The sequence below is a fragment of the Pinus tabuliformis genome, chromosome X (assembly GCF_031772625.1).
Source record: "Pinus tabuliformis cultivar Carrire ecotype Pingquan chromosome X, CPIR1, whole genome shotgun sequence".
Taxonomy (NCBI): Eukaryota; Viridiplantae; Streptophyta; class Pinopsida; order Pinales; family Pinaceae; genus Pinus; species Pinus tabuliformis.
The window spans coordinates 1009541644-1009565027 of NC_142308.1; the positions used below are offsets into that span (position 1 = coordinate 1009541644).

General features: G+C 37.4%; 1 pseudogene; it reads left to right on the forward strand.

Moving 5' to 3' along the window:
- The window catches only part of LOC149143172 (uncharacterized), a 195935-nt pseudogene that overhangs the window by 164151 nt on the left and 8400 nt on the right, over nt 1–23384 (forward strand).

A 23384-nucleotide genomic window follows, 5' to 3' on the forward strand; every position in this document is an offset into this window, starting at 1 on the left:
CTTTTTTTTTTTTTTATAATTTTTTTTGTATTTGATTTCTTTTTGTCATGTTTTTATTATTATTATTTTTAATGTTTTATTACTAACAAGAAAATCACCAACATTCAAAAAAAAATATCCGCACTTAATTCATTAGAAAATTTAAAGTGTAAAAACTAAGCCCTCTCAACAAAAAGGGTTGATGCTCATTAGCAATTTTCAAAATCAAGATGAAAATCACTAACAAACAAAAAAAATTGTTCACACTTGATACATAAAGTGTCAAAAATAAGTCCTCTAAAAAAATGTGTTGATGTTGCATCAACACTTTTCAAAGTCAACATGAAAATCACTAACATTTAAAAAAATGTGTTGATGCTGCATCAACACTTTCCAAAATCAGCATGAAAATCACTAACATCTAAAAAAATGTTCATACTTGATACATAAAAAAAATTAAAGTGCCAAAAATATGCTCAAAAAAAAGTGTATTCTCGCATCACCACTTTTCAAAATCGGGGGATTTTTTGCTACCTTAAAAAACGGGTACCAGTTCACTTTCTCGTTTGATCGGTAACTATGTTTTTTGGGTTGTAATAAAGGATCTGGAGCAGAGTTCCTTGTCTTGTGTAAAGCTCATTAAAAAATGAAACAAGGAGTCATCAGGATATTTCTTTTACTATGTCAACCTCGTTAAAAAATGAAATAGGTCGTGAGCATAGTTCCTTTACTTGTGTCAAGCTCGTTAAAAAATGAAACAAATCCCCTTCCAATTTGAGTCTTTGATTAGATATCGTAAAATCCCAGTCGAGTCTTTCACTTGATCTTGTAAGTAAACCTTCATTCCATCTACCTGTTAGTAACCAGCAGTCTACTTAGGTGAATGAAATGAAGCTTGGGGGGCATGTACCTTAAATTGCGTCATCATGTTGGGGGCATACAAACTTATCTCAAGCATAGTTTATCTTTGTTTCAATCTTATGTAAAAATGAAACGAAACCCAAGCATTGTTTGTTTCCGTTTTAAGCTTGTGAAAAAATGAAACCATCTTCAAGTATACACAAGCATAGTTTTCGATGTTTCAAGCTTGTGTAAAAATGAAACCATTCCCACTTTACATCTCATGTTTGTTGTTTTTCTTAGTCGATTTTTGCAAGATGAGCCTTAGTATGTCCATTCCATCGTCACCAACTCTTTGGCCGACTATATGTTTTCACTTGGTTGTTTTACCTGTGCCTAAGGAACATCTACGATGAGTGGTCTTATTAGCTAGCCCCTTGACCATTACATGTTTTGAGCAATTCCATCATTACCGGAACCAGTTTCTATCCTTTTATACCACTCGTTCCTCGAGGAGGAGTCATCTTTCAGCTCTTTTCTAACTCTCGAAAAATGAAAAGATTGTTGAGTACTTATCGTTTCGAACTCGTAAATGAAATGATGTCTACTCAGTATAAGTTTAACCCTTTTCTAGACTGAGATAGGCTATTTACAAAAAAGGAACACCTTAGTCGAATATGGCTAGGAGGTTCTCTCGAATATCCTTTTCTATCTTTTCAAATTCCAGAGACAAATTACAAAAAGGGACCTGATGGAGTTTTCTTTTTCGTCTTTTTTTCAAACTCTCTAAATATGAAAAAGATACTAAGTTACTATTCTAGCGAACTTGTAAAATTTAAACAATGAACCCGAGTTCCTCCTTCCTGGGACCCGTAAAAATTACTAGGATGGATTCATCCAAAGGGTGAATTTATACGACAAGCATATGGTATCCTCTTCAAGCTTGTGTAAAAATAAAGAGGTACTCACTAGAAATAGTGGGGAAAAAGTGAAAGTGAAACATTTCTTGTATGGGCAGCATGTCTCTCTTGAACATGACACTCATTTATTTCTTGTGTCGGGTTTGGGACATCCTCACTTCGTCACTTGTCTTTCCGGATTTGGGTAATCCATTTTTGTTAGGACCCTATACTACTAGTGTAACCCCTTATTGTTATTATTACAACCCCCTTACTATATTGTTGTACACATGTAGTCCCCATAGAAGCCCACTATTGTTATTATTGTGCCCTTACATTATTATTGTTATGCCGGCTCTGATTATATTATGACCCCTTAGACTCCTATATATAGAAAGGAGGTCTTGTCATTTGTATCATCAAAGAATTGTTCATTTGTGTAATGTAAAGGAGGTTGCCCCCTCGAAGAGGCTGAATTCTAAGGTGTTCAACTATCGTTTCTATCTTTTTGTGAGTTGGTTTCATAACATTTGGTATCAGAGCTGTGGATTCTAGGGTTTCGCTACTCCAAACAGGTCATCGTGACATGTTTGCTATAACCTTTTTTCTGCGCCATTTCAGATGCTAAAAACAAAACCCATTTGAGAAGAAATCATGGGGAACCTCGGGTCCAAATTTCAAAGCTTGTATCACTACATTTTTGGAGATATGATCTGAGGAAGTTAGGGTTTTTGCAAGCTTTAGAATTTAAGCTAAAACAGGTCATCGTGGTATTTTCGCTATAACTATTTCGCTACGAAGTTTTAGAAGCTAAGAAAAAAACCCATTTGAGAAGAAATCGATCTGAACCTTTGCTTAGAATTTCGGATCCTGTCTCGCTATATTTTCGGAGATATAGTCTGAGGAAGTTAGGGTTTTTGCAGACCCTCGAATTACATTCCAAACAGGCCACCTTGGTAAAATCGTCATAATTGTCTCTCTGGGCATCAAATTGAAATTTCATAAGAAGTTACAGAAAGAGAACGGATTGTAGTTTCCTGTGTATATTTTTCAGATCCTAAGGTCAAAACAGTGACACGTGGGACTTCATACAAGTTCGCTCTTCTGAAAAGGTATATAATCAGGTCATCTTGGGAGATTGTGCATAACTCTTTATTGGTGAATCTAAATTTGATCATACTAGTGGCATTGGAAAGAGGACGCAAAGGGCTACTGCAGGTTGCAATTTCAGAACTGGAAAAACTGAAATTACAGAGTTATAGGCATTTCAAGATCGAGCTCCTAAAATCAAGAAAAGGCGATATGAGGAAATTTGATGGCAAGGATCCGATAAATTGGATACTTCACATGGAGAAATATTTTGATCTACATGGTGTACCACTGTTACAAAAGGTATGTATTGCATCTTCATATTTAGAACTGGATCAATTTTTATGGTATAAAGGGCTTTGTTCTCATAAACAACTTGTTACGTGGTCAATTTTCACGGAGGAAATGATAGCACATTATGAGGATATAAAGAGCAACACCTTCTTTAAAGCAACACCACAACAATTGGAAAGAGTAAAAGGGATTTGTTACATAGTGGAAAGTAAAATTATGGCAACAAGGAAGTCTACCCCTCACAACTATAAAGATGGAAGTGTTGTTTCTCCTAGCCTTCCACAACCTACAAGGGTTACACCACAACAATTGGAAGAAAAAAGAGAAAAAGGGCTTTGTGACAATTGTGATAGCAAATGCACTAAAGGTCATAAGTGTGCTGAGAAGGAATTATTTTAAATAGAGTATGAAGAGGAGGAAGAAAAGGATCAAGAAACATCAAAAGAAGAGGATATACACCCGAACCCAACCCCAGAGAAAGAAGAAATGAATCAGACCATATCTTGTAAAGAATTGGCAAGAATTACCACTCCTCAAACTCTTAAGATAGAAGGACATATCAAGAAGAAAAAGGTGCAAGAAGTGAAAGATCACATCGAGAAAGAAGAAATGAATCCAACCATATCTTGTAATTCATTTGTCGAAATTACCACTCCTCAAACTATCAAGATAGAAGGGCATATCAAGAAGAAAAATGTTCAAGAAGTGAAAGATCACATCGAGCATCAAGAAATGAATCCGACCATATCTTGTAAAGGATTGGAAGAAATTACCACTCCTAAACTCTAAATATAGAAGTACATATCAAGAAGAAAAAGGTTCAAGCAGTGAAAGATCACATTGAGCATCAACAACAATTTCTCCAACTTTTAAAGGATAATGCCACTTTGGTGCAAAATCGAATGAAACAACAGGTAGATCAACATTGTAGTGAAAAATGTTTTGATGTAGGTGATTGGGTATTTTTACTACTACATCTCAAGCAAGCTATTTATGAGAAGGAAATGTTGGCAATACTACATGCACTTAAGAAATGGCGACCTTACCGGATGGGAAGACACTTCAAGGTAAAAATGTATCATGGTAGTCTTAAATACTTTTTAGAACAACTATTATCTTTAGAAGAACAGAAAAAATGTGTCACAAATATGATGGGTTATGACTTTGACATCATCTATAAAAAATGGAAGCAAAATTTTGTTGCAAATGCACTCTCAAGAAAGGATGAGGATGTGGAAGCATTGTTTTTTGCTATTTCTATTATCCAACCAAATTGGATAAACGAAGCAAGGGATGAATGGAAGAAGGACGAAGAAGTATGGTCACTTATTCAAAAGTTGCGAAATATCCCAATTCAAACAATATTGCCAAAAATTGAAGAGGAAGGAAAATTCATATTGGAACCTGGAGCAGGCACAGAAACAAGAACCCGACAGCTACGAAATCGATCAATTTCAGAGTATCTCATCATGTGGAAGAACTTACCCGTTGAAGATTCCACATGGGAGGACAATAATTTTATACAGAAGCATCAAGAACTACTCAAGCGTTGAGGACAACACTTTTGAAGGAGAGGGGCATGTTAGGCCCCTATACTACTAGTGTAACCCCTTATTATTATTAGTGCAACCCCCTTATTATATTGATGTACCCTTGTAATGCCCATATTGTTACTATTGCGCCCCATAGAAGCCCACTATTGTTATTATTGTGCCCTTACATTATTATTGTTATGTCGGCTTTGATTATATTATGACCCCTTAGACTCCTATATATAGAAAGGAGGTCTTTTCATTTGTATCATCCAAGAATTGTTCACTTGTGTAATGTAAAGGAGGTTGCCCCCTCGAAGAGGCTGAATTCTAAGGTGTTCAACTATCTTTTCTATCTTTTTGTGAGTTGGTTTCATAACATTTTTCCTCTCATTTGATTATTCCACTTCGTCATTATGACCCTTGGTTTTATGTTGATTCTAATGCTGCCACATTCTGGAGTCGTGCCGCCGATATGTTCAAGAGAATTTTTATCTACAGTCTATTACCTATACATTTTCTAACTCTTTGCTATAGTCGTGGATCCTACTCATTTCATTCCATTTTATTCCTTGTTTCATGTCGATGATGGGGGACTCATTATGACCCTCCTTTGACGAGTCACTTCCTGTCGACTTCAACTCATTATCTAGAAAGATGACTTAGAAACTCCCTTTCAGTACCTTAGAGCTTGCATGCCTTAATGGAAAGTTCTTCACATCCGACAACAAGTTTCCATCGTTGTCCTTCGATCAGATGATTCCACGAGTGTTCGACTTCATCTTCATTAACACATTCATGAATCGTATTGTTGTACCTTGAGATCCATTGTCATCATTGATGGTTTCTCTCGTGCCTGTTAATGGCCCACATCAGTGGCCAGTAATTAAGTGGTTTTCTAGCGTGTTCGATTTCGACAAATTCATTCGCATGTTAGGATTCGTACTTGGATCGGGTTGGAGCGCAAGACCTTGAGTCTTGTTTGATATGACTCAAGCTGTGTGGAGTTATGTTTTATTCATGATTGTACACATGTTTACGCTATACGGATGGTTTTGACCATACCGTGGGACTTTTACATTTATGGTGATCCTTCTATATCAGATGGTTACGTCCATGCCTTGGATCTTAGATTTACAGATGATCATTCTATATTGGATGGTTGCACCCATGCCATGAATCCTTTCATATAGTCCTTATTATCTGGATGGCTGCGTCCATACTGTGGATTCATGTTTTGATATCAGATATGTATATTGTATGCATCCTTGATTTGCAGGTCTCTTAACAGTGTTTGTTCTCGTCCTTGTAAAATCTCGTAAAGCATCTCAGCCATCACTCCTCGTTTTTCCTTCGTTCTTTAGGGAATCTCTTACACAGTATTTTTTCATACCTCCTGCACTTCCCTGTTACATACCCCGAAGTGCCCGAAACATGACCATTATGTAGTGTACTCATTCAGATATGCAGCTTAGATCCTCCCTAAAACATTGATTGGAAAATGCCTTGAGCTTCCCCTAAAGGAACTGGCTCTAAAACCCTAATTTGAGAATCATCGCTCTTATGAGACTAAAAATCGCGATGATCGCATGTTTTATTACACTCGACCCGCGGTGGCTTCGCTTTGTTTACTTGTATACCCGCGATGATCCCAAAAAGGAATTTTCCCAAAGAAGATGAGAAGCTTCGTGATCTAGAAGCTTCCAAAGTGGCGAGTTGGAGGTTGTTTGGCATAGATGAGGTTGAATTCTCCCAACTTGGCCTCTTGGTCTTATCCCTATGAGCTACCTCCTTGAGATGAGGGCCTACTCCTATCTCTAAAGAGATCATAACTCCCTTTCCCAGCCTATATATTCATCCTCTCCCATTCCCAAATGGTTGGTCTATGTCTATTTGCACCCTTATGCTAAGATTGTGCCTATATGTTACTCATTTGGCTTGGAGAATGAGTGCTTGGAGAGATTAGCTTGGACTTGGATATTCATTTCAAGGAGATCCTATCAACATCAAGGCTTGGTTTTATGCTTCCCTTTATTTTCTATTAATAAACAACTGATGGTTCATTTTCCATTGATGTGTATGCTTGTGTATCATCTATATAAACATTCCTTGATCATTTAAGTAGGTTTCCTTTGGATATTCTATTTGTATTTGTGTGCCTTGTTGTGTCTTGATCTCTTGTGCAGGTGCATAAACGCTGAGAGCACCAGGAATGAGCCTGTGATGCAAGTGATTCAAGGTCTTCAACAAAGGAGATCAGGATAGCATAAGAACGAGGTAGGCCATCTTCTTCATATCTCTTTTCAATTGCAACTTAGGAAAGTGTCTAGTAGATTGTCACTTCGGTTGCTAGACCCACTCATTGGGATAGAGGGATCGTCTCTATCCACAGAGAGGATTTACCTAGACAATAGTAATTAGGTAAAAGGGTTTACCACGCAACTATGAACTACAGTATACCACCTTGGAAAACGAAGGATTTACGTATGGGAAAGCAACCTCCCTAAATGTTATGTTCGATATATCACAGTGTACAAGGCAGTCGACTCGGTTACCTATGGCAAGATAGCAACCTATTGGGGACTTCCAAAATATACCTGAAGGTACGTGGAAGTGCAATCTATAGTAGTGTTTTCTAATGCATAACCATTCAATGCGAGCATTCACATATACTTATCATGCGTGTAGCGCCATCTGATATACCTGAAGATACGTGGAGAATGATCCTATACACTTACGTACGTGAAATGGGATATCACCCCCGGGATGTAACACTGACAAAGAACAACAATCCTACATTTAAAGACGTTGAAACATGTCTCTAGCCTAGACGCTTTTGTGTGTCGTTAAGTTTCAAATGCTCCTTAGGTTAACTAAGTGATTTTTAGAGTTTATCTTGAATTATGTTTCTATTTCAAGGCTCAAAACTCGATTTCACCTTAACACACCTATGATGCAACTAATATGACAAAAATAACCCTTTCCATTTTCATTTTAAAAATTAAAGACATAACTAAGTAAGGGAAGAAGAAATCAATCATCAATGAAACAAACAAGTGATGCAATAATCAGTCTCGTCAACTTCACTATTCCAATCAACATCAAAGCCCTATAAGCAATGTAAATAATTGTTTTTCTTTTCTTTTCTTTTAATTTTTAAAATGAAAAAAAAAAAAAAAAAAAAAAAAAAAAATGAATGCAACTTGATCGCTAACGAAAAGAAACCACACAGACATTTAACTGTAATATAAAATTTACTTTTCAAACTCAATAATCAATCTATGGATACAAACTCTGATTGATAAGAAGAAAGAATGAAACAAAATATTATCAAAGATGTGATTACAATCAGAGGTGATTAACACTCAAACACAATTCATCCCTCCCCCCCGACGATGTAGGGGGGTGAGTTTTGCATAAATGAAAGTAAAAACACACTATTTCTCACAAGGGATTGGCTTTCAAAGGCATGGACACAATCAAAGACACAAGGAAAACAAGTTGTACAAAAGAAAATCAGAGAGAAAGAAAAGAAAAGCATTTTTTTGTATTTTACAGAGATCAGCACAGGTGCAAACAGGCACCAGTGCTTTGCAGCACAGGTACAAAGAAGGAGAAAGTGCACTGAAGTGCTCTGTTTCCATAGCAAGGGGTGTGAGGCAGATTCGGCCAAAATACGACACAAAAACTCAAACTAGGCTTAGAGAAGGGTTTTCCAAGTGTCAATCAAGGTCTGAGTGAATCAATCAAGATCAGTTTAAGAGGTGAAAAATGCATTAAGGTCAAGGAAACCACTAAAGGAAAAAATTGGTCCCAAGTATGGTCACCAATTTGTTATGCAGAATTTACAATTGTGGACAAAGGTGAATTCCCTAGACCTAGTGGACTAGTTTAGAACAACAAAATACAAAGAATAGAGAGTTTTTCTTAGAGAAGTTAGAGAATGGGAAAGAGGGCTACCTCGAATCTGTAGCAAGCTTCTCATTCCTCCTCGCTTGTAATCTCTAGTTATAGTTCCAAGTGCTATAATTAGAACTTCACACATGATTGAAACAAGCAAAGGATCTAGACAACCAATTAGCACAATCTAACATCTCTATTCAATGAATCAACAAGGCAATGAGATACATGAGTGCAAACATAACACAACACATATAGGAAAACAAGATACTCGTTGTACTAATAGAAATAGGAGAGAGTTTACAACCATAAATAGCAGTTGATCTTGTAGAAATCTCCCCAAGTTGACTTGCCCTTCCTTGCCACGAATCACACCTCAATATCAACCCTAATACATGAAGATGATAACTCCTTTAGGTTCAAGGCAACAGCATAAGGGCACAATCAATCTCCAAAAACGAACCCTGATGTTATGGATGGAAATAAATTTATAGGAGAGAAATAGTAGTTTAATACTTACCATGATGATCTTGAGATCCACTTATGATGGGAGGATGAGCTCAAGGGGTAAGAGGTGAAGTCCCCAAGGTAGGATCAGATAGGATTTGAGCTCTTATCCATGGTAAATAATTAAAACAACCCTTGGAAGCTTTTGTCCCAAATTTCTAGAATCAGCACAGCTGCAGAAGGGAGTAACAAGTGCATATTAGCGCTAGTACAGAAGGGAGCAACCAATGTTGAACGCAGGTGGCTAAAGGGACACAGTAGGATGGGTCTAAAAACATTGATTTTGAGTAATTAATCCCAGAAACTCAAACTTTTTGGAAAGGTCGTGCTTAGGGATTTGTGAGGGGATGATGAAAACATGTTCATGATTGTTGATTGATCCGGTTTGTGGGCCTATTGACTAGACATGACAAAATGGCCTATAAAACCTGTGTTCCACAACCGCTTCAAGCACATTGATATCAGGTACCACTTTATCCAAGATATGGTACAATGGGGAGCAATAAGGCTCCAATGCATCAGTACTGATGAGCATATTGTTGACATCCTCATGAAGCCCTTAGGGAAGGTCAAATTCTTAGCCTTTTGAGAGAGACTTGGAGTCATGGAAGGACCCTCCCATGAGGCTCCCACTTGAGTTGGACATTGAGCTCTAGGAGCTCCTAGGGCCTAGGGACATACTTCTTGGATCTATGTGAGACCATAGGGTGAGTGGTTCACCTTCCCTTATTGGTGCACTGTGTACAGTGTGAGTGGTTCATCATCCCCTATGATACCCCATGATGGTTGGCATGTGTGTAGGGTGAGTGGTTCACCTTCCGCTACGATTGATGACACATGAATATATGGTGAGTGATTCACCTTCCCCAACAATTGATGATCTATTCATAAGATGAGTGGTTCACCTTCTCCTATGGCACATGAGCAAGATGAATGGTTCACCTTCTCTTGTAGATGCCCCAACATACATCCTACCCATTTAGACTGAGACTCATGGGAAGTACCTCTCATCTAGCCAATAAGTGTGGAAAAGTGGATATGGACCATAACACTACAGATAGACGCATCGTGTATTGTCGTACTCCCTATGTCTAGGATGCATGGTGTTTAACAACTTGATCTAGGATCAATTCCGATTAGGGTTCTACCCCTGGTTATGTGGAAAGACTTTTGCCAGTGGAGAGTGGCAAGGTATTGTAACTCACTCTTGATCAATTCTTCTTCATCATCTATATCAATGTTCAACAGAGTTGACACGAGATGCAAATATGGTACATGATGACATGATGATCGATGATGAAATATTGGCAGGTGGAATTCCCCCTAATTGAGAGGGAGCGTTAAAAATGGAAATTAGGGCCAAATTCCACTTTGGACAACTCATTTGATGGAGATAATTATTGCATTGAATTCTTCTTTTCGAGAGAACCAAAATCGACCTAAAGATCACCCAAATCAGAGAAGGAAAAATATGTTTTTGAAGTGAATCCCACACATGTGTAAAGTGTCAAGGTAGGCCACATCATCATGTAGGCTCATGAAGCCCAATAGACATGTATTTTGACCCTCAATGACTTGTATAAATAAGAGAAACATCCAACCTCATTTGGCATCTCATCAACTCAACTTATTCTTCTCTCTCCTCATTTGATTGGTTCGTACAACTCATGGGGCAACTCTTCTTCTCACATGTGTGGTTGAAATAAGACAAATTTCATGACGTCGAATTTCAAATTTGTTGTAGGGTTTGACCAGCGTTGACCAAGGTCTATTTAACTGATTTTTACTACAATTCTCGTGTATTGGCCATTGTTGTAGATGCTTCCAACTTTAATGCAATCTCCAAAGCTTGATTTTGGGTTTGGATGTTTCTTTGAGTCCAGGGCACACATATATGTGGCAATGTTCTCGCAATAAACAACTCCTCATGTTTCTCATCAGGAATTTCAAATGCCAACTTACCCAACAATATTTTAAAGTGTTGATCATAATCCCAAATAGATTCATCTTGTCTTTGCTTAATCTCCTTCAACTTCGTTATAAACTGAGATCCAAACTTAGGCCCGTGAAATTCTTTCATCATCGCCTGCTTAATATCTCCTAAGGTTCTCAGTTGACCAACTGCAACATTGTTCTTATACTTCATACACCAAGTCAAGGCCCGGTCTCTACAAGCACTCTCTAGTTATACAATATTGGTGGCATCATCTTTAACATTATTGGCAACCCATATTGCCTCATAAACAAAGATTTGTTGTTCTGTATCTTTATTTCCAAAGCCATGGAAGACTAGCATCTTTAAAGTGCCTTCCATGTTTTTCTAACTAGTAGCCCCTGACAATGGTCTACTAGGTGTAATCACCATCTGATGTGGTGCACCCTGCATAGTATGCTTCAACAAGGACTCTATGGTCCACTTAAATCCCAAATTACTAGACTAGCTCCTATTGTTATCCTGGCTATCTTCATTGTCTTTGCAAACTAAGGTATGCAAAATGCTACCTAGGGAACTTACCTATGTATGAATAGGTTTGCGTGGGGTTGTAGGTTCAACACATGGCGTATTCTAAGTAGGGTCCTCGAGATGCATATCCTCTTCCATTCTCGAGCTAGATTGTGAAGGTTCCTCATCCTTTCCTCCTACATGCGGTATGCCAATGCGTGTCCTTTATGGACTTCTCTAGTCTCCACTACTTCTCCTTCTCCTATGACCTCTTGCTATCTCCTTCACTGGCTTCGATCAATTGTAGGCATCGATGCAAACCTCTCTCCTCTGTCACCACTACCTTGGAACCTTCGTTCATTATATCAAACACCACTCTTGAACTTTTTAATATTCTCCCTTTCATGCATTATCTACCTTAACTTTTCCAACATACCTCTTCATGATCTCGTTAAGGGATCTTTCGCGACTCCTCTGTCCTCTTCTTCCTTCTGCTCGTGCATCTTGGCCCTGTTACCTTAGCTTAGTCCCTGCCCATCTCCTAGCTTGCCCATAGTATATGAGGGGTTTAGTTGCTCATGGTGTCAAAATTCATTCTCAAAACACCTTTATCACATAACAACATCTTCACAAAAGCTAGCAACGCCCGAATGAATCTTCCACGTGGACCCCCCAATTTTTTTCACTCAATAGCAGTATAGGAAACTATGGATTCAATGGAAAATTTGGTGATATATCCCCTAGTAACACTTTCAAACCAAAATCAACCACATGTGAAATTTTATTATCCACAAACTACAATCTACGAACTCGCTCAAGAGTCCACCCTCTAGATTCAATAGGGTGTCAGTTCCTCTTTAGATCATTAAATTTCCAAATTCATTCTACTAATAGCCTTGGGAAGTTGGTAAAGAATATTTCATATAGATCAATGAAAACATACCATTGTGTCCATTTATTGATATTGATTTATCGACCCCCAATATCACTCGCAAAAAACTCTCGAAACTTGGCTTCAAACCACTGACTAATTTCCTCTTTAGTAGGGTTCCATATCCCCCTCAATCATAAACCCCATTCCAGAAATGAAACCATTTGTTGGAATTGTTTTCGATATGATAGTGCAAAGTATGACTAACAAAACCCCAACCAGTATTGGTCAACATCACCTGCAAAAATAGGTGAACCCTCACTCGAGACACTATTGGGAGCTATGAGAACCAAGTTTTTGTATCAATGAGGGCAAAGAGAATCTGCAATGAGCAAGCACTATATGCTACTCAATATTCGATTCAAACACTAACCTTAATAACATACATACAACACATTTGTAGCAACATCGCTAAACAAGAACAACATTTAAAAAGGGGAGTCTCATTTATGCAAACTATCAAAATTGATTCATACACATTAAAATCTTCAGAAAGGAATGTAATTAATCATTGTGCAATTAGGTTACAACACATAGGAAAACACAAATAGACAAAACTCAAACCATATTTTATTATTACCAAAAGTGTGTCAGGTACAACACATCCAACCTTACCACAATATTTCTTCTTGGCTCAACAACTAAAATTCAACATTACAAAGTGTTGTGGCCAGCAATAACCCCCCTTCTTAATGAGTGTTATCCCTAATACTAAATAAGTGGGGACCCTTAGTTAAAAATCTAAAAAATCAAAGTAGTGTTTAAATTTCCTTTTTGAATAAACTTACCATCATAAGCTTAGGAAACCTCCCTTTGAAAACCTAAAAAAATCCAAGTTTTATGATAAGGTAAGATAAAATCTTTCCTTAGGAAAATCGCATCGCAAAAAGATAGTGGGATGCCTCCTTACAAGCCGAAGTTCCAATATTGCGAGATCGCGATACGCGATAGTATCGCATCGCACCCAGCAAATACAACTTACATGAAACACTTTAAAATTTGCCGATATGCGATGACGTCGATCGCAAGATCGCATTTCGCAGAAAATAGGTTAACAAAGATTGGCATACATAACATTCCTGCGATCTGCGATATTGCGATTTCGTGATACAGCGATAATGCGATGTCACGAGCGATCAATTTTGCGATGTTGCAAATCGCAAAATCGCAGATCTTTCGGGCACGTTATTCAAGAAAAGTATTTTCCCTAAGCTGACACCTGGTTATGCACTTTAATGCTAATAAATGAGGTAGTTTCCAGTTATAATGGAATATGGGTTCGTGCTTATCGAAAGAATCATTTCACGTAAGGTGGTATGCTTGATATGTCTGCGGCATTTAAAACTTTCCCATCACCCTTCCTTGTCATTCATTTTCGCTTCACTTGTGAATTGCAGGAACGGAGAACAGAGGCCGATACAAAGCAATACGCAGGTTAAAATGGGAAAGAAAAGCAAAGCCCCGAGCTCAGAAGAAAAGGAAATGGCACCCTTATATACAGACACGGCCTGTAACAGAGACACGGGAATAGCTACGTGGGAAGGCATGTATAATCTGCTCGAAGAGGAGAATCCCAGAGTAATGGAAGTTACTGCTACCGCGGGCTCAAATGGTTCTTCAGAAGCATCCCTTACAGAGCTAGCATGCTCATTTCTACACCGAATAGAAGCAAGACCCAAAATTCTCCCATATAGAGACATGGCGAAGTGGATATTGGACAACGTTGAGATCATAAACAAACAGTTCAAGACTCAAAGTCAAGAGTTCACAGAAGTATTAGTTTTACAAATTTTGAACTTTATATCTGTTGGAAGAAAAAAGCGCAAAAGGCGAAAAATGCATCAAGGAAACCCGGATCAAGAAACGGAGGCAGTTTCCGATGCGCGCTAATCGTGCATCGCTGAAAAAAAATTCCGAAAAGGCAAGTTGCTAATTGCCAGTCACCTGCAAACTCCGAAAATTGCAAAGAAAAAACAAAACCACAGGCAGATTGGAAACAGAAGGCTCAAGAAAAGGCAAAAGCAATTCAAGGGTTAACCAAGTTGAACTGGGATTATTACTGGGCATACTTGGTAAAGCCACATAGCCAGTGGATGAATGTTAAGTGTATCATCAATTCGGCCGAAAAAATGGTGCCAGCTCTTGTCGATTCTGTTTTCTCAGCTCAGCTAAAAGCGGAAGTCAGCCAGCCAACTCTTCTCAAACAGATGCTGCATGCGTGCGATTTCAAGGACCAAATACAGAAGTAGTTTAATGTTAGATTTAATTTTAGCTTTAATTTTGTTTTATTTTCCTGAAAAGAGGACGGTCATTTAAACCGCATCCTACATTTTTGTAATAATTTATTTTTAGATTTAGTTAGTAGTATTTAAACCCTTCTCATGCATTTAGAGAAGGGTCCTGAAATTTATCAAAAACTTATCCCCAGAACATGCACTTCTGTACCCTCTGAGGAGGTTTTGATGAATGAATGGAACAGGTTCTGAAATTTATCAAAAACTTATCCCCAGAACATGCACTTATGTACCCTCTGAGGAGGTTTTGATTAATGAATGGAACAGGATTTATTGATGTTTGCATTTAATATCTGCTTATGATGTTGCACTTTTTTACTCTTAGTGGATATTTGATCAAGAAGAGATAAATCGTGATCACTTGAAGCTCATGAGTAGGACTAGTTATAAATGGTATTTCTATCTCTTAACTATTTCTGCCTTGTGTTAAAGTGATTTCCAATTCAGTTATTTATATATTAATGTATGAATGCCTGAGTTATCATTTGGCACTTTTGTACGGTGATAGCTATTTATTTATGCTTAGTGTATGAATAGCTCATTATGCGATATGTTTTGCACAACTGTTTCGTCTAACTTTTTATACAAAGTGGTTCATCTGTACTGAATTCTTTTCTCATAACAGCTAAATGATCTTTATTACCAGTTGTTGTTTGAAATCATTTTAGATTGCATAGAAGAAAGATTACACCCCGGGTTAGTGTAGATTTACATATTCCTGTTATTAGAATATAATTTCCTTATTATTAGATTAGAATTAGAGTAGAAGTATTCCATTTAGAAACTGTTAGAAACAAGAATATCAATCTTTCTCACACACACACTGAAATTGGGAAACTGGTCCCATATCCCCAGTTGGACCCGCTATACCAAACAGAAAAGGAGCTGCCAACCAAGGTCCGGACCAGGCGGGTATCCCCTTGTTGTAGACCCGATTTTCGGGGCTTCAACATATTTGGCGCTAGAAGGAGGGCCACCGAACTGTGAATGGAAAGCAAATCCAAATCTAAATACCATTCTGAGAGTAAATCACCCTCACCATCTCTTTCGACTTCTCCATTGCATTTAGAAACTTTAAATCCAGAGTTAGAAGTCGCTGGAGCAACAGCCGCTGCTAAAAACCCTGACATTTCAGAACAATCTACTATTGAACCTCCTAAAGTTGAATCTTTGATTCACAAACTTCAGCGATTTTCTATATCTCCTCAGAAATCTGATAAATCTCAAGGCAGCGTGACTTCACAATATAATCCTGCTCATCCTCTCACCAGGTTAAAGAGCGAAAAGTTTGGTGTTCAACCAACCGAATTACCTCTACCTTCTAGGAAGAGAGCAAGGAAGTCTCCTAAAGGATCCGATAGTGAGACTATTTCATCATCATCATCCATCTCAACCTCTTCACCGCGAAGTCAACCATCCACTCCTCCACTTCAGATCATCGTCCATCAACCTATTACAACTTCCTCAACTCCTTCTCAAACATCTGGAGTTATAATATCCTCATCTTCTCAACCATAATGATCATCTTCTGCACTTTCCTCTGTTAGTAGTTCAGCAATTTCCCAATCTCCATGGAATAACCCAGGGGCAATCTTAATGCCTATACCCTTGAGTCAGATACCGGCCCATCCTAAAAAATGGTTGCCTAAGTTTAACCCTGAGGCAGGCATGCTAGCAGAAGAACATATAAATAACTTTATGCTTTCCATAAATCTCAATGGAGTTGTTAATGAGGATGTTGTTGTTCGACTTTTCCCTTATACTTTGCAAGGGACAGTCGGATCATGGTATTTCTTGTTACCATTTGGGTCTATTACTAGTTGGGACATCCTCCAAGAACAATTCTTAACCAATTTTGGTGATGACATGTCTACAGCGACACTGATCAATGACTTGTCTAACCTTAGGGCCGAGTCAAGAGAACCTATCAAAGATTTCAATTTACGTTTCAATAAAATTCTAAACAAAATACATACTGCTTCTCGGCCTAGTGAAGAAGTGCGAAGTGAATGGTATATTACTGCTTTACCATCAAACTTAGCAATCTTTGTTGATAGGGCTAACAAAACAACCTTAGTTGAAAATATGAAAGAAGCAATAGCAGTAGAGAAACGTATTACGGCCCTAGAAAAGAAAAATGTGATGGAAGAATGAAAATCTAAGAAGGTCTCTTTCAAAGAAGATCCCAAGAAAAAACAACCCAAAGATCCATTCGATTTAGAAGGATTACAAAAAGTTTTAAAGACCATGTCTACCGAAATAGTCGACATTAAGAAACAAGTGGTAGAAACTTCTTCTAAAAGAAATCCTTCAACTGATTCCAAACCCCCTAACGTTATTTCAAATGTTGAATCAAAAGAAGAAGAAGAGGAAAACGCTACTGAAGAGCATATCGATGAAGAAGAAGTTGTAGAATTACAAGGTATGTGGGATTTCATCCTCCCAAATGAAGAAGATCAAGAGGTATTCCCGGTAAGTACTCGCAGCAGAAATCAACTTGATCCTCCTCAGCCTACACCTAAGCCAAAGAGCGCAAGCTCGATGACTAAGGATAAAGTCGTAGCCAAGAAAACATCACCTAAAGTGACTCAAACCAGCCCAGTCCAAACAGACACATCTACTCCATCTAAAACGCTAATCGTTTCGGATGAAATGGAGTATAACATCGTTGAAGACATGAAAAAGACTAGGGCCAATATTACTCTTTTTGAATTGAACAAGTTAAAACACCAACAGAAAGTACTTTTGAAAGAATTACATGTTGTACCAGTTGCACCTTTACCAGCTGTTATAACCTCTCAAGCTTCCCATGATATGGGAAGACCTCCAACTAATACGATAAATAAAGTTGATCCAAACGATATCGCATTAATTGGAGGAAGATCGAAATTGCATACTCCCCCATTTCTCCTTACTTATGAAATCTTCAATAAAAATGTGCATAATTGCTTAGTGGATTCTGGAGCTTCATCAAATATTTTGCCAAGATCAATTTGTGCAAAATTGAATGTTCAACCACAGAAATCCGTTGTGCACATAGTTCAGCTAGATCGATCACAAGTAGAAGTGATTGGCGAGTTAAATCAGGTTACCATAAGGCTGTCATCTAATCCAAAAGTATGTCAAGTTATCGACATTTTAGTTGTTGTTATTCCTGAATTTTATGGCTTAATTCTTAGCAGAGATTGGTCAGAAAAACTTCATGGATACTTTGCAACTGACTGGTCACATATGTGGCTGCCTTATAATGGTAAACCAAACCAAATAAAAGTTGAACGTGAACAACATCAGAAATACATAGTAACAGAACTCGAGCGAGAAAATGAACCAGTAGCATATAATTCTATCATTGGCAACTACTCAGTAGATTCTTTCTTAGGAAATTTTAATGCTCATACATCACCTTACTTAGAACATTCTGTTTTGTCTCAAATAGAAAAAATTTCTCAAACAGATAGTTCTAAATGTATTAATTTTATAGATAGTCCTGTAAATAAATCTTTGTTTTGGAAATTATTTTTTGATGGTTCTAAGTCTAACGAAGGAGCAGGAGCAGGATGTGTCTTAGTAAGCCCAGAGGGAGATAAAACCATGTTAACTTGCAGACTCAAATTCGAGTGCACCAACAATACCGCAGAATATGAAGCTCTAGTCCAAGGCTTGTACAAGGCAATCGGATTAGGCGTCAAATACCTGCAAGTTTTCGGAGATTCTGAAATAATAATTAGACAGGTACGCAATACTATACACTGTTTATCAGGTCATTTAAAGCATTACCAATCTTTAGTTCAAGATCTGACTGAACATTTTATAGCATTCAATATTTCATCAATTCCCAGACTCCAGAATGCTAGCGCAGACCTCTTAGCCAACGTAGCTTCCAAGCTCATTCCTTCAGAAGATTTTAGCCCTGACCGATTTTCAATTGAGTTAATCTTTAGACCATCTATCCCTGATAACATTACCAATTGGAGGATTTTCAATGACGATCCTGATATCGTGAGTTTTCTCACATCTGAAGGATCCTACACCAATCAAATAATTGACGAAGACCAACATGACCAACAATTGCAACAAGATAGTACTAACAATGCTATACCTAAATCAGTAGTCAAATTAGAAGACCTTTATGATTTGAAAGATCGATTTAAAAGATCTACCAATTCAAAACTCCAAAGTTCAACTTTGAATTATGAATTAGCAAATCTAGGAACAGATGTCAAACCACAGAATATCAACCTAGTCCTTGGCCTAACCCCTGAAGAGAAATTAGCTTATATTCGTCTCTTGAAACAATACAAAAGTGTCTTTGCTTGGAATTACGATGAACTCAAAACATACGACACCTCCATCATCCAACATACTATCCCAATGGTTGATAATGAAAAACCTGTCCAACAAAAATTGAGAAAGATCCATCCTAATTTAGAAAATCAGATGAAAACTGAACTCAACAAGTTATTGAAAGCCAAAATAATCTTTCCCGTTAGACATTCTAAATGGGTCTCCAATATGGTACCTATTAGAAAGAAAAACGGAGATATCAGAATCTGCATTGACTTTCGAAACCTTAACAAAGCCTGCCAAAAGGATAATTTTCCTTTACCTCCCATGGAACAAATACTGCAAGCAGTTGCGGGCTCAGAACTAATGTCATTCTTGGATGGATTCTCAGGATACAACCAAGTGCTAGTACATCCCGACGATCAATTGAAAACTACATTCAGAACTAAATGGGGCACATACGCATATCAAAAGATGCCATTTGGTTTGATTAACGCGGGCGCCACATTTCAGAGAGCCATGGACATTGCATTCAAAGGGTTAGTTAATAAGTCAGTTGTAATCTATTTGGATGATATTACTGTTTATTCCAAGAAATGAAACAACCATCTCAGGGATTTAAAACAAATCTTCCAACGTTGTTTAAGATATGGAATTTTGCTTAACCCGAAAAAAATCATTTTTCGCATTAAGTGAAGGAAAGCTTCTAGGATTCATAGTGTCAAAATATGGAATTCACATTGATCCTAACAGAATCAAAGAAATTTTTGCAGCTCCCCTACCTCACAATAAGAAAGCAATGCAATATTTCCTTGGCCATATCAACTTTCTAGAGAGATTCGTCCCAGATTTTTCAAGAATTGTGTCTCCTTTACAAGCTATGATTAAAAAGAACACAAACTTTAAATGGGGCCAAGATGAACATGAAGCATTCAATCTGATCAAACAAACCATTATTAATTCTCCATCGTTAGCAACTCCAAATTTTTCCGACCCTTTTATTTTGTATACCTTTGCCTCAGATAGATCATATGCTGCGATACTCACTCAAGAAAATCAAGAGAAGGCGGAAGCCCCAATTGCTTTTTTCAGTTCCAATTTACAAGGTGCTAAATTGAATTATTCAGATGTGGAGAAACAAGCCTATGTTGTTTTTAAAGCAATTAAATACTTCAGACCTTTCTTACTCAAAACACATACCAAGATCATAGTATCGTTTCCAGCAGTAAGAAGTCTTCTAGTACAGAAGGATGTGGGTGAGAAAAGGGCAAATTGAGTTACTGCCTTATAAGAATACTACGTAGAAATCAAACCAGCAAACATTGTAAAAGGTCAAGGCTTTTGCAAACTGCCGACAAGAGCAACGTTAATGCCCGAAAATCCATCTGAAGAGGTACAAGTGTACGAGGTAAGCCTAAACGATGCTGAGTCATTATATGCTGATACTATTTATTATTTAAAGAATGGATATGCTCCTTCAAACCTCGATCATATGAAGAAAAGAGCCTTAAGGCTAAAAACCAAACAATATCAACTTGTAAATGACGTTCTTTCAGAATAAATTATGATTCTGTTCTACTTAGATGTCTTCAAAAAACTGAAGCTGAAAAAGTCTTGCAGGAACTCCACGATGGGCCAGCAGGTGGAAACTACGTTGGAGATGCAACTGCTCATAAGATCTTACGCGTAGGCTATTACTGGCCCACATTATTCAAGGACGCACATAATTACGTAAGAAAATGCCAAGTCTGTCAAACCGTTGCTGGGAGACAAAAGAAACCATCCTTGCCACTGCAACCAGTTACCATCGAACAGCCTTTCGATCAATGGGGATTAGACATAATAGTTGAGATTGTTCCTCACTCTTCTAAATAGCATAGATACATCCTCACAGCGACAGATTACTTTACTAAATGGGTAGAAGCAGTTCCACTCAAGATGGCTAATGCTAAAAATATCATTGAATTCATAGATCAGTTCATAATCACCAGGTTTGGATTACCTTCCGATTTAATGTTTGATAATGCATCATACTTTTCCGGTAATACAATGACTGAATTCGCACTCAAAAGGGGTTTCAAGCTTAAATACTCGACCAATTATTATCCAAAAGGGAATGGGTTAGCTGAATCCACAAATAAGAACTTAATTAGAATCATTAAGCGAACCATTGACCAAAATCATAAAAATTGGCATAAGTCTTTAATATATGCTTTATGGGCATACCGAATAACACAAAAAGCCTCTATCAGCACTTCTCCCTTTAATTTAGTTTATGGGAAAGAAGTGGTTCTTCCAACACATCTGGCAAATCCCTCTTTAGCCTTGGTTCAATATATTGATGAAGTACCAACCTCCTATTTACAACTTAGGCAGCTGGAATAAATTAAATTAGAAGAACAACGAGAACGGGCTAAGGTAAATCATGCTCATCATCAAGCATTGGTGAAGGCCTCTTTTGATTCCAATATGATATCCAGAAAAGATTTTCAGATGGGAGATTTAGTTTTAAAATGGGATAGGGCCCATGAGGAAAAGGGAAAACATACAAAATTTCAAAGAATGTGGCTTGGTCCTTTTCAAATTGTAGAAATCATAGGTCCATCGACCTTCATGTTACAAGATTTAGCAAGGAAAAGAGATTCTCTACCTGTTAATGGTCAAATTCTCAAAAAATATTTTCCATAGAAGATCATTCTTCTATTTTTTTAGGGTAGTTGTTTTTGCTTTTCATAATAAAACCAGTTGTGAATGGTTACAATAGGCATTTATGAAAAAGACACCAATTCTCTTTCAAATTTTGATCTTTCGCTTGTATAAATGGCAAATCTTTTGGAAAATTGATCTTTATTATTGAAAGATACAGTTAAAAAAAAAAACCTCTAGCCTAGATATGATACTAGTTTCAACTTCATAAAATTTGATGAAAACAACCTTTAGTGAGAAAATGTTTTATATCAGTGCAATAAAAAGTATCAATAACAAAATAAAGGTTCTCTGGAGAACAACTATTTCCAAAAAACTCTACTATTGTCGTCCAGAGCTATCTTAAGGAAACAATGACTTCCTCCCTACTAAGGGAATCACAACTTTTAGAGGAACAATCCAAGGATACACTTTATCTTAAAGAGTGAGAGGTCTCATCACGAGCCGACTTATCATAATCACAGATATTATAACTTGCTGACTTTGCCAATATTGCATACCATAACAGGGCAAAGACTCAAGATTGTTGCAATCAAAAGGCAAGGGGTCTCATCACGAGCCAGCTTGTTCAGCAAAGTTATAAATCAATGAATGACTTTGTCATAAATTGGCTATCAAACCAAGACATTGCTCCTTAAGAATAAAAAGAAAATAAAAGTAGAAAGTGTGGATATGGATTCTTCTTTGGGAATTGTGGGTTTCTTTAAGTAGGATACATGATCATTGCTAGGTAACAGGTAACCCTGTCGAGACTATAAACGCCTGCTGGCAGCAGAGGCTCTACCTACGACAAATGAGCATATTTAAAACTAGTTTACATAGAAGACTTTGTTTTATCTTTACAAACCAAGTAATGACTGATGTAAATACAAGGACTAGCTTGAGGCAGCAAATAATCAAAGTTGAAAATAGTTGAAACAAAATGTCATTGACAGGTTAGAATATAATGTACTTTATCTTTCTATAATAAAGTTTAACTTTCTGGAAAATTTTCTGTTTGGAAGTTTTGAAAATTCAAAAAGCAACAAAGATAACTGGTTCTTCCAAGTGAATCGCCAATTGTTATGGCCAGCAACAACCCCCCTTCTTAATGAGTGTTATTCCTAATACTAAATAAGTGGGGACCCTTAGTTAAAAATCTAAAAAATCAAAGTAGTATTTAAATTTCCTTTTTGAATAAACTTACCATCATAAGCTTAGGAAACCTCCCTTTGAAAACCTAAAAAAATCCAAGTTTTATGATAAGGTAAGATAAAATATTTCCTTAGGAAAATCGCATCGCAAAAAGATAGCGGGATGCCTCCTTACAAGCCGAAGTTCCAATATTGCGAGATCGCGATACGCGATAGTATCGCATCGCACCCAGCAAATACAACTTACATGAAACACTTAAAATTTGCCGATATGCGATGACGTCGATCGCATTTCGCAGAAAATAGGTTAACAAAGATTGGCATACATAACATTCTTGCGATCTGCGATATTGCAATTTTGCGATACAGCGACAATGTGATGTCACGAGCGATCAATTTTGCGATGTTATGATTTTGCAATTTTGAGATGTTGTGATCTGCGATGTTGCGAAGCAAATCGCAAAATCGCTTCATCGCAGAGATTTCGGGCACATTATTCAAGAAAAGTATTTTCCCTAAGCTGACACCTGGTTATGCGCTTTATTACTAATAA